Genomic DNA, 13,244 nt, shown 5'->3' with positions numbered 1-13,244 from the left:
CAGTCTTTCTGTTATTCAAGTATAAAAAGGTATGTCCATGTTGCCTCACATAGATTCTCAATGAAAAACTGCTCTTGTTCATCAATTTGATCAATTCAGTACTTTACTGCTTTTGTAAAGTAATTAAAAAAGAATGATGAAAACAGATTTATGCTATTTTTTTCCTCTTTCAGTTAACTGTAATACTGTAGAATACTGTGTTCCTCCACATTTAATAGTTCATGTCTTTACTGAATATCCTCTTATCAGATCATTTAAACATCCTAAGTAAGTAACCAACTAGAAAAGATCTTTAAGAACAACTATTCATCTTAAACTGCAGTACATTACAGTACAGTTACATTACAGTAGAGTACATTTCTACTTTTTCCAGTTTCAAGTTTTTTAGTTCCCATATTCACCTCGACACAACACAACCTGTTCAGATGTAAATGCCACAATGTTTTGCACATAACTACGATGAGGACAGAGACATATTTCTTCTTTGCTGGTGCCAAAAAATAATTCAAGAATATTCACAAAAGAAGAACAAATGCAATACAAAGGGTTACTACTCAATACTAATGTAATCCTTATCTTCATTTATGAAATGGTTTACACTACACCTGCGGTATTCAACTGCGTACATGAGGAAACCCTCAGATGCAGAACAACATACTACTAAAGAAACTCAGTTTAGAGCAGTTTGAAATTAACAGCCAATATATCATTTTTTTATTATTATTTGAAAAGTCTTGATGTTGATATATTGCTGTACATTCTAAACCTCACAAGTGCTCAGGAGGAGGTAGCAGAAGGTAGTACCGTCTATGCTCAAGTTGAGGAAAGCTTCAAATCATCATTCATTCATCATTAAAGGGTTACTCCACCCCAAAATGAACATTTTTATCATTAATCACTTACCCCCATGTCGTCTGTAGAAGCTTCGTTTGTCTTCGGAACACAATTTAAGATTTTTGTTTTCAGTTTTGTGACTGTCCCATTGACTGCTAAGTAAATACCACTGTCAAGGCCCAGAAAAGCATGAAAGACATCGTCATAGTCCATCTGCCATCAGTGGTTCAATCTGAACTTTATGAAGCGACGAGAATACTTTTTGTACTTTTTGTACAACAATTTTATTCAACAATTTGTCTCATCTGCATCACCGTAGCTCCATTTTGGAGAATATCCGCTGGATGCAAACTGCGTGCGCTGTTCTGTGTGAGCCGCGCCACACAGATATGCTGTTTTTGTTCAAACTGAAGTGTAAATAAACATAGAAGATGTATCCGTGTGGCGCAGCGACACAGAACAGCATACGCTATTTGCGTCCAGCGGATATTCTCCAAACTGACGCAGATGAGATGAGACAAATTGTTGAATAAAGTCGTTATTTTTATTTTCTTTGCGTACAAATGTATTCTCGTCGATTCATAAAGTTCAGAACCACTGATGGCAGGTGGACTATTTTGACAATGTTTCATACTTTTCTGGGCCTTGACAGTGGTATTTACTCGGCATTCAATGGGACAGTCACAAGCCTCCCGGTTTTCATCCAAAATATCTTAAATTATGTTCTGAAGATAAACGAAGGTTTTAGGGTTTGGAACGACATGGGGGTAAGTGATTAATGACAACATTTTCATTTTGGGGTGGAGTAGGCCTAAGCCTTTAAGCTTGCAGACACCATGATTATGCTCTCATGCTGTGTAGTTCTTTTTAATCATGTTAAACATCAGAATAATTTTAGGAGGATATATCATGTGCATCCATTTCTGTAATTGGATTGGATTGGATTGGATTCAATTTATTGTCATTGCACATGTAGGTACAAGGCAACGAAATGCAATAGAGAAGAAGAAATACAGCATAACATGAGGAAAGAGAGGAGAAAAAAAAGTGTCCTCGCACTGCGTTCTTGGAAGAGAGTGCAGTGTGAGAACAGACAAAAAACCTCAGCATAAAGCACAGTCAACACAGGAACATAACTTGCATAGTAATCCTAGTTCAGACGAAACAGCCATCCGGCCAGCCGCCATTACAGCGCAAACCCACGGACCCGTTAACACCTGACAGGATGAAGCGACGAAGGCGTGGGATGGGGTTAGGGAGGTGTATGAGTGTGTGTATGTGTAAGTTCGTGTGAGTTCGTATGCCTTGAAATCCGTTTCGCCAGCACTCCAAACCAGTCGACTCAGTTCGCAGGTTGTGATGCGACATAGCAATTGCCATGGAAACGTCCTTGGACAGAGCACAAGCGCCCGACAATAACAAGGTGTTTTTGGGAGGAGGGAATGGAAGAAAGAGCGTCTCCCTGCAGTATTCACCGGAGAGTTGATACCAGAGCGGCCTTGCCAAGCCGTTCTGTTGTGGGAAGCCGGAAAGAGATAAGATTGTTTTTTCTTAGTGCGAACAGCTGTCTTCCAGTTTCACAGCTATTCTCATTGTCCATTCTGATCTCCATGTCCATCAATTTTTCATGACGGGCAGCCGTGAGAGGTTTTGGATAGCCAGTCCCGTCTCCTTAATTTTCTGATAATTTAGGGCAACGCCTAATCCAAATAGCAGAAACCCAGTTATCATTGTTCCGAATAAGAAGATGTCTTCAATGTCCTCCACGGAGAGAGCCGCCAGACACACGACCCGCCATCTCTCCCATGCGTCCATCGTGTAGCCAGCAGCAAACGTCCCAGCGGGACATTTCGGTTCCCTATCAGTCAGTCACGTTCGACGTAACGTCAGTGTGACTGACTAATGGGAACTCGCTCGAGAGCCCAATCATCTTCGAGTGTTAACAAAACAAGCCAATGACAGTTGGCGTGCGTGTTTCGCCACGCGCACCCCGCCCCGCAGTGCGGGTATAAAAGGAGAGCGCGTGCAAACGCACATCAGCTTTTCGCTTCGGAGCCGAGCCTTGCTGCGAATCTCCGAGAGTGTACAAGACAGCTTGACGAGTGTTGGTGTTACGGCGCGTCAGCGGAGGTTGCGATCCAGTGCTGCTGCTTCATCTCGGCGTGCTGCAGCTCTCATTCTGCGGTCGCGCTGCGACCTCTCCTGGGCGCTTCAACACTTTTTCTAAAAGAGAATTTCTTTCAAAAAAGAGCAAATTCTGAAAGAGCTCCACGAGCGACGGGCGTCTTTTTAAAGATGGCTTCCCGCTCGTGTGTTTCTGGATGTGGCCGTTTCCTGGCTTCATCTGATGGTCACGATCGCTGTGTCTCGTGCTTGGGCTTTCAGCACGCTGAGGCAGCGCTCGTGGATGACTCATGTTCTCTGTGTGGGAACATGACCATCGCGATGCTGCGCTCCAGATACCTCCTCGTCAAGCGGGGGGGTATCCCCCTTGCCATGCCCCGTTCTAGTTCCTCCGGTTCTCGGAGGGCTACTTCGGCTCATGGTCAGGGTGACTTGAGGATCACAGTGAGAGCTTCCCCGTCGAGTGCGTCTCCGCGGGCCTCTCACTCCTCTAGCGCATCGCACCGTCTGGGGTTTCCGGACGAGTTTGTGGAGTCCTCGGACAGGGCGGGGCCCAGCATCTCGTTCGGAGCTCCAGCAGATGACAGGATGTCGGTCACTGCATCGGGGGATGAGCTAGGTTCTGGAGATGATGATTCGGCTGCGCTGCCTCCATCAGGAAGAGTGGCGTTGACCGAGTCAGATCCAGAACTGACTGCTATGCTTTCCCGGGCCGCTGAGAGCATCGGGCTGCACTGGAGGCCTCCTCCTTCTCCCGAACGCTCAAGGCTGGACGATTGGTTCCTGGGGGCGCAGGCCGATCGCAGGCAACCGCCTCCGGTTCCATTCTTCCCGGAAGTGCATGAGGAGGTGACTAGGTCTTGGAGGGCACCTTTTTCTGCCCGAAACAGACCTAGTGCCTCCTCCGTCCTCACCACCCTCGACGGTGGGGCGGCCCAAGGGTATGTGGAGATCCCCCCAGTTGAGCGCGCCATTGCAATGCAGCTCTGCCCGCAGGGCGCTGCCGCCTGGAGGGGTAATCCACGCCTTCCGTCCAGGGCCTGTAAGTTCTCGTCCGCTCTGACGGCCAAGGCTTACAGTGCTGCTGGACAGGCCGCTTCCGCCCTGCACGCCATGGCCCTCCTGCAAGTCCACCAGGCCAAGGCGTTAAAGCAGTTGCACGAGGGTGGTGCTGACCCAGCCGGATTGCAGGAACTGCGCACAGCGACGGACCTTGCCCTACGGGCGACGAAAGTCACGGCGCGGGCCCTGGGTCAGACGATGTCCACGTTGGTGGTCCAGGAGCGCCACTTATGGCTGACCTTGGCGGATATGAGGGAGTCTGACAAACACCGTTTCTTAGACGCCCCGATCTCCCAGGCCGGCCTATTCGGCGAAGCGGTGGAGGGCTTTGCCCAACAGTTCTCCGCCGCACAGCAGCAGACAGAGGCGTTTCGACACATCCTGCCCCGGCGGTCCGCTGCTGTCTCCACCCCACCGCCGGCTGCAGCTCCTCCGTCTGCTCGTCGCCGAGGGCGCCCTCCTGCGGCCTCCACCTCCGCTCCAGCTCGGCCCCAGCAGCAGCCTTCACAACGGCCGCAGCGTGGAGCTGGCCGCAGGAAAGCGGCGCAGCCCGTCTCTGCCCCTGCCAAATCTGTGAAGCGCCAGGGCAAGCGGCGGCCCTGAGACGGGCGACCCGGAGTCTCTGGACCCTGCTCTTCAGGAGATGGTGACTGCACCACTCCTTCCCCCGGAGGAGGGCCGGGTGGAGAATCTTTTGTTCCCTTTTTATTCTGTTCCGCCACTGGCTCTCCAGCCAGTGGTACCCAAAACCTCAAAAAAAGAGCAGTTTCCTTTTTCTCCGGGTCCCAAGAGGGCGAGGATGGCAGTGCACGAGACCCCGTCTCCACACTCCCGTCCCCCTCTCCTTTCGCCTATGAGCAGCAGGGTCCGGTCCGAGGACGCGATGCCTTCTCCCGCGCCCCCTGCTCAGCCTTGGAGCCAGGTAAGTGTCGCACTGCACACTCAGACCCCACTTCGGAACGCACTGCCTTCCGAGGCGGGCCCCTGCGCTCCACTTCGCTGCCCCGCCGTGGGTACGTCCGTGGCTCCCTTGGTCCCGCTTGTACGGTTTCTGGGGGCCTGGCTAGCGCTCCCCAGGCTGTCTCGCTGGCTCATGAGAACCATCAGACTTGGCTACGCGATTCAGTTCGCCCGGCGTCCCCCCAAGTTCAGGGGCGTTCGGTTCACCTCTGTGTTGAGCAAGGATGCCCCTCTCTTGCGTGCGGAAGTCGCGGTCCTGCTGGCGAAGGACGCGATAGAGCCGGTCCCTCCAGCCGAGATGAAGTCGGGGTTTTACAGCCCGTACTTCATTGTACCCAAGAAAGGCGGTGGGTTACGACCAATCTTGGACCTGCGCGTCCTGAACCGGGCCCTTCACAAGCTCCCGTTCAGGATGTTGACGCAAAGACGCATTTTTCAATGCATCCGTCCGTTCGATTGGTTCGCAGCGATCGACCTGAAGGACGCGTACTTTCATGTCTCAATCCTGCCTCGACACAGACCGTTTCTCCGCTTTGCGTTCGAAGGACGAGCATATCAGTACAAAGTCCTCCCCTTCGGGCTATCCCTGTCGCCTCGTGTCTTCACCAAGGTCGTGGAGGCAGCCCTTGTTCCATTAAGGGAAGCAGGCATTCGCGTTCTCAACTACCTCGACGACTGGCTCATACTGGCCCAGTCTCGAGCACTGTTGTGCGATCACAGGGACACGGTGCTTGGCCACCTCAGCCGGATGGGGCTTCGGGTCAACTGGGAAAAGAGCAAACTCTCCCCTGTGCAGAGGATCTCTTTTCTCGGTATGGAGTTGGACTCGGTCAACCTCACAGCACGTCTCTCAGTAGAGCGTGCTCAGTCGATGCTGAACTGCCTGGAGTCTTTCCAGCGCAAGACAGCGGCTCCACTGAAACACTTTCAGAGGCTCCTGGGGCATATGGCATCCGCAGCCGCTGTCACGCCGCTCGGGTTGCTTCATATGAGACCGCTTCAGCATTGGCTTCACGACCGGGTCCCGAGATGGGCATGGCGACACGGCACTTACCGGGTCTCAGTTACCCCGTCCTGCCGTCAGACCTTCGGCCCGTGGTCGGATCTTGCTTTTCTTCGGGCAGGAGTTCCCCTAGTGCAAGTATCCAGGCACATTGTTGTCTCAACAGATGCCTCTGCCATGGGCTGGGGAGCCATGTGCAACGGGCGTGCAGCTGCAGGGCTCTGGACAGGGTCCCGGTTGCAGTGGCATGTCAATTGCCTCGAGTTGCTAGCAGTATGGCTTGCGCTGCGCCGCTTCAAAGGGCTGCTACACGACAAGCATGTACTGGTCCGTACGGACAACACTGCGACCGTTGCGTACATCAACCACCAGGGTGGTCTACGCTCCCGTCGCCTGTCGCAACTCGCTCGCCATCTTCTCCTTTGGAGTCAGAAGCATCTGAGGTCGCTTCGCGCCGTTCATATCCCTGGCGAGCTCAATCGTGCAGCCGACGAGCTCTCACGTCAGCCCGCCCTTCCGGGAGAATGGCGACTCCACCCCGAGGTAGTCCAGCTGATTTGGAGACACTTCGGGGACGCTCAGGTAGACCTGTTTGCCTCCCCGGACACGTCCCACTGCCAAATGTTTTACTCCCTGTCCGAGGGTACCCTCGGCACGGACGCGCTGGCACACAGCTGGCCTCGGGGCCTACGCAAATATGCGTTTCCCCCAGTGAGCCTTCTCGCGCAGACCCTGTGCAAAGTCAGGGAGGACGAGGAGCAGGTCCTCTTGGTGGCGCCGTACTGGCCCAGTCGGACTTGGTTCCCAGAACTCATGCTCCTCGCGACAGCCCCTCCTTGGCAAATTCCTCTGAGGAGGGATCTCCTTTCTCAGAGAGGGGGCACCCTCTGGCACCCGCGTCCAGACTTGTGGAATCTCCACGTATGGTCCTTGGACGGGACGCGGAGGTTCTAGGTGGGCTACCTCCATCGGTAGTAAACACAATCACTTCAGCTAGAGCCCCGTCTACAAGACACGCTTACAGGCTGAAGTGGAACCTGTTCGTCGATTGGTGTTCTTCCCGCCGGGAAGACCCCCGGGGATGCCCGATCGCGGTCGTGCTTTCTTTCCTGCAAGATGGGTTGGAGCGAAGGCTGTCTCCCTCCACCCTCAAAGTGTATGTCGCCGCTATTGCCGCACATCACGATGCAGTAGACGGTAAGTCTGTAGGGAAGCACGACTTGGTCGTCAGGTTCCTCAGAGGGGCGAGGAGGTTAAATCCTCCGCGCCCTCATCTGGTACCCTCTTGGGATCTCCCCTTGGTCCTGTTGGCCTTGAGGGAGGAGCCCTTTGAGCCTCTGCAGTTAGTAGAGCTTAAGTTTCTGTCGTTGAAGACAGCACTCCTCACTGCATTGGCCTCGGTCAAGAGGGTAGGGGACCTGCAGGCATTTTCGGTCGACGATTCGTGCCTAGAATTCGGGCCGGATGACTCTCACGTTGTCCTGAGACCCCGGCCTGGTTATGTGCCCAAAGTTCCCACCACACCCTTCAGGGATCAGGTGGTGAACTTGCAAGCGCTGCCCCGGGAGGAGGCAGACCCAGCCATTGCTCTGCTTTGTCCCGTCCGCGCTTTGTGCACTTACGTGGACCGCACGCAGAGCTTCAGGACCTCAGACCAGCTCTTCGTCTGCTTCGGGGGACAGCAGAAGGGGAAGGCTGTCTCCAAACAAAGACTTGCCCATTGGATAGTCGAGGCTATAGTCTTGGCCTATCAGGCCCGGCGCTTACCGTGCCCCCTCGGTGTGAGAGCACACTCTACAAGAGCCATTGCTTCCTCTTGGGCGTTGGCGCGGGGCGCCTCGATAGCAGACATTTGTAGAGCTGCCGGCTGGGCGGCACCTAACACGTTTGCGAGATTTTATAATCTCCGTGTAGAGCCCGTGTCCTCCCGTGTACTTGGCTCAGACGGCCAGTAGCACTGGGACACTGCTCGGTGTCAATCCCGCTTGCTGCGCCATTCCCCTCTACGGACCGGATACGTGCGCTTTGTTGCTTCTCAGTTCAGTTCCCCATGGCGAACCCTGTTGAAGTTCCTCCCGCACCCTCGGCAGTCAGGCGTGGCGGAACGCCAGACGCCAGGTCCAGCACTCGTGTGTTTGCCCAAGGTCAGCCCTTGTGCTGGGCTAGGTGCCCGTGTGTAGTGATTCCCCTTCGGGTGGTCCCACATGTGTATTCTTCCACGGTACGGTTCCCCTCACGGTGAGCCCGTGTCTTTCCCTGGCAGAGACCTTCTGCCGTCTCTGCTGTGTTGTTATCTCACCCCAGGCTGGCTGAGTCTACCTCAGAGACTTCCATATGTAGTACTGCCCTTGGTCAGTCCATATGTGTAATTGCCACGTGGTACCTCCTTACGCAGGATGTGGCTTCCGTAGCGTTCCCCTACTTGTGGTACGCTTTCCCAGTGTTATCCATACCCACTGTACGGAACAGCAGTGGCTGTCATCCCTGCCTAAGCCTTGTCCTATCTTCCACCCCAACTGGTGTGGGGGGACTTGCCGGCTTCCGCAGGGCACTGGAGGGGGTCAGCAATAGTGGCGTTTTCCAAGGGATCCCATTAGTCAGTCACACTGACGTTACGTCGAACGTGACTGACTGATAGGGAACGTCTCGGTTACGTATGTAACCCTCGTTCCCTGAAGGAGGGAACGGAGACGTAACGTCCCGTCGCCATAGTTGCTGTACCACCGCTGTACGGCCGGGGCACACAGTCTCGGCTCCTCAGCGAAAAACTGATGTGCGTTTGCACGCGCTCTCCTTTTATACCCGCACTGCGGGGCGGGGTGCGCGTGGCGAAACACGCACGCCAACTGTCATTGGCTTGTTTTGTTAACACTCGAAGATGATTGGGCTCTCGAGCGAGTTCCCATTAGTCAGTCACACTGACGTTACGTCTCCGTTCCCTCCTTCAGGGAACGAGGGTTACATACGTAACCGAGACGTTCTCCAGATCCCGCTTTCCTACTCGAGAAGATGGTGTCAATTGCATTTAGAGACCAGTTGATCAGATCCATAATTTCGGTTTTGTAAATAGTGCAGCGAGAGTCTCTTAAGAAGGACAGGACAATACAAGAGAGCAAGCAGGGAAGTTCAGGAGGGAGGGAGGGAAGAAAAATGCGACCGCCTTCGAACAGAGCCAAACGAGAAAAGGGTTATCTGTATGTATTAATGTTTTGATTTCAATCACACAAAGCTTGGTGACAAATCTACAAATCGGTGGTTCCCAACTTATTCAAACATATATCTGCATGTTATCTTTAACAGTATATCAAACGTAAAGATATTATCTAAACAAAAGGCATAAGCACATTATTCTTAAATGAACCATTTTTTATTTCTCAGTGAAATCTCATATTTACAACTTAGATTTTTTGTTCAGTGAGAGATAAAAAAAAACACTTTCCCTATGCATTTCATTAGGCTGAAGACCAGACACGAGAGGAAACGGGAGATAATCGACCCATCACAGTCTACTGTACATTAGGACAACACCAAAAACCTACAATCCCCCCTGAAATAGACCATACAGTATATTCAGTTCTGTACAAACAACCAAACAAGAACCCATCCGCCATTTCACCCGATGACACTTAAAATGAAACTGAAAATTAAACTATTTGTCATGCGTGGGGAAGGTGTCACAAGGCTTGATCTCAAAATGCCCTCCTTTGTTACATGCCTCATGTTTTGTATTTCTTGTGCTCTACTTTACTGCTATTCTTTATATTGACTTTTAAATTGCATTTTGCCCCATTCTGTTCTTGCTTCTTGCTCCTTATGTAGTGTTTGTAGTACTTTGCAGTAGTCTCCATCATATTACAGACTCTTACCATTCTCTGCCATATCTTTATGTTTAAAAAAAGGTATGCTGTTCTGATATTCAGCCAAAGTTGTTGTATTCTCTTGCATTGGTTTAATATATATTCAAACATCCACAACCAAACTGTCTTAATAATTTTGTGTGAATTCTGAATTTGATATTGTTACACAGAAAATATAACTTCTAAAACAAATAACCCCAAAGTGAGCAATATTAACTAAAGTGAAAAAGAGTTGGACAACTAACCCCGGTCGGCTCCACAAGAAAATTTTCAAATGAAAATATAATATTGACCTCACCTCTCATGTTATATTTAACAAGTATATGCATTTGAATTCAAACATATCCAGTACAAACCTGACTTATAGCGCAAGCATTATTTATAGAGTTGCCTAATTAGTCCATTTTGACTGAAAACCACTAGATGGCGACATTTAATCTTATATGAATTTTATCTGACTATATGTTTCTAGTCCAGTGAAACATTTATTTATTTATTTTAAATTATATTTAAATTATGCTTATGTTGATTCTTGGCTTAGTCTTGGAAATATCTTTACCTGAGAAAACACTGATGAAGCTGACAGAGACTTTCTGACCATTAGGCCACGACTTTTGATTTAATTAAAACAAGGGAACAAATAAATATAATATGACAAATCATAAATAATAAGGTATAACAACTTTTTTGGGACCAGTCATGAGTCAGGAACTAAAATCAGGAAGTCAGATTTCTGTAAGCAGCCATGTTTTAGACAACAGAGCAAACCAATGCTAAATATAGCATCATACAACTACACTATGTCTGCCATATTTCACATGATTTTTCATTTGAACTGGCTCTAAAGCTAAGAGGAGATGATACAGAGATTCTTCTGTGCTTATGAGGCTGAAGTCACATTACTTCTTACACATATTTAACTTCCTTCATTGTTACATGCACAGAATCATTGTTTGTTTGCCTGTAACTTTACATGTAATGGAGGTAACATTCGTCAGCTTCATCTATAACAGTAGCAGCTGTTCTCGAGAAGAATTAACATCCTCTGATAACTACACTCTAAGACTGAACTGCAGTGGTGACTCCATCATGTGTAACTACAGCAACCCAGTGAGCTGGAAGACTGACACAAAGAAGGTTAATGAACTCTGCACTAATCTAAGTACATACTGTATCCGCTCTGACCTGTAAATACACTCTCAGATGAAGAAACAGGAAATAAACGAAAGTAAGTAAACATTGGACTGAAAAGGCGTAAACACTGTTGACAGACAGTTTTTTGTCTTATCTTTCATATCTAGAAATACTGCAAGCAAGAAAAGCATCTCTGTATCTCTTTGGCCTATTGATAAGGTTTGTTGTCAGTGGTCTGTTTCTGTTTCTACAAGTTGATTCTGAGAATCTAAGTGGCTTTGTTTTTCTGTCTGGAATTATTCTAAATTCATAACATTCTAAATCAATATTCAAACACAATCAATGTTATATTAAAGTATGCATTCTAAGATTACATCTACTTGTGTAGTTAGAGCCCACCAGGCAACATTAGAGCGCCAGCTCAGGCTGGATTACGCAGAGATATTTGACCTCTTTCTCACCTAAATTTATGGTCAGGACCCACAGATTCCACTCCCCTCTGTACGTTTATGGGGTTACGGTCTGACACTGATTTCCCCTGTTTAATCAGTTTGGTCCTTGATGTCTTAATTGCATTCATTGCATTAGATAGCATAAAATCTAAGTGCCATTTATTTAAAAGAAAGATAGCACTACCACGCTTTTAATTATATTTCAAGGGAATGAATAATCTGATAAACTGTATACAGTACCTTCAATGCAAAGTAAGCTGCTTTGGATAAAAACATCTGCCAAGTGCATTAATGTAAATATACTGTTCAAAATATAAAACAAATGTTGTTGCGCTTGTGGTTGTGAAAACATTAACGGAAGTGAGGACAACTGACTGACATCCAACCCACCAAAATAACCACTTATTAAAAGTAAAAAAAAAAAAGGCCCCCAAAAAAAGTTAGTTCTGATAAAAGATCAAGAATCTTTTGTTTGTAGATGTCATTTGGTCTGACATTGTTATTTTTGGGGGTTTAAGTATGCAGATCTTTACATACTGTATATGGCGATAACATGCACGTGTTTAGTTTCTGTTTTTGTTTTCATCTAAATAATGTTATGAGGATATTCCCATTTCTCATCCTTCATTCATTCTGATCAACTTTTGTTTCATTAGTGAAGTAGTAAACTCACACACACTGCTGAGTAGGAAGTGTCTCAACCGACTGAGCGCCGGAAAGTTTGGTTCTTTTTTAATGCTAATGTTTCCTCCACAGACTAAGCTAAGCTAAATCTGATTCTTGTGACACCTCACTGTTTCCAAGCAACAGAGTTTCCTCTTTGTATTCTTTTGTAATTTGAGGTTCTATATGCACCTTGATGTCAGAGTCAAAATGTGCAGAGTGTAACAAGTGTCAGAAAGTGTATTTTCCTGAATTCAGAAGTGGTTTATTCCAGCGCTGTTGCTGTGAGAAAGGAAGGATGTAGTGCAAAGTTAAAGTGTGAAGTTGTTGCATGCAAAACTGTCTTTCTTTAAAAGTTGTAAAAGTTCATTAAACACATTTTGAGTGATTGATGTGGTACAGTACATGCAAACACCCACACATTAATAATGAAATAATGAGTTTATTGAAATGTGTTTCTACACTTAACTTGAGTTTCCATAATTTTGTCATTTTGGGTGTATTGCTCTCTTGTTTTATTTCTGATTAAAACCCAGAAGCTCAGCAGGAACTTTTTTTTTTTTTCTTTACTCATCAGTGTGGAACTGAGCTTCATCATCTACGAGGAAGTCAATGTGGCGGCAGTCATTTTGAGTTCTGTTTCTTTTTCTGTTTGTAATCTTTTTAATTTAAGATAATGTCAGTAAATCATCCACTATTATTACTTATTTTTCTTCTGACCTTCAAAACAGGTAAAAAAAACAAACTGTTTATTATACAGTTGAATGATTATTAATGGTTATTGTGACAGTGAGGACCACTAAAGGCATGGGTCAGATATCACTGAGCTTTTGTTGGCATGTTCTCAATAGAGTGTGATTTGTATAAAATCATTTAAACTTCTGTTCTTATTCATTTGTTGAAACAATTCTGAACAAAACTTAATTTGATTCTTGGTTTTAGGTTATTCTGAAATTGAGTTATTCTGAACTGACTAAAACTTTAAAATCTTAAAACTTTCTTCATAATTACTCATATTCAATTTTTTGCTTTATCATCAAAATAATCACCGAAACATAGCACTAGTGTATGTTAGAAAGATGCCGGGGCTAATATTTGGGCTAATAATAGTACTTTTGCTAGGGCACTGAGAGGAGTCTCATAGACATTGTGATG

At 47.6% G+C, this 13,244-nt stretch overlaps 1 protein-coding gene across 3 annotated transcripts in view; it reads left to right on the top strand.

The window, feature by feature from the left end:
* Positions 1-13,244, top strand: part of LOC306846110 (uncharacterized protein) — a 51,661-nt gene that overhangs the window by 1,935 nt on the left and 36,482 nt on the right. The gene's annotated exons all lie outside the window — the stretch shown is intronic.

This window comes from Barbus barbus (assembly GCF_936440315.1).
Source record: "Barbus barbus genome assembly, chromosome: 26".
Classification (NCBI taxonomy): Eukaryota; Metazoa; Chordata; class Actinopteri; order Cypriniformes; family Cyprinidae; genus Barbus; species Barbus barbus.
The sequence above is the reverse complement of the archived record's forward strand: the minus strand, read 5'-3'. Positions and strand labels throughout refer to the sequence as shown.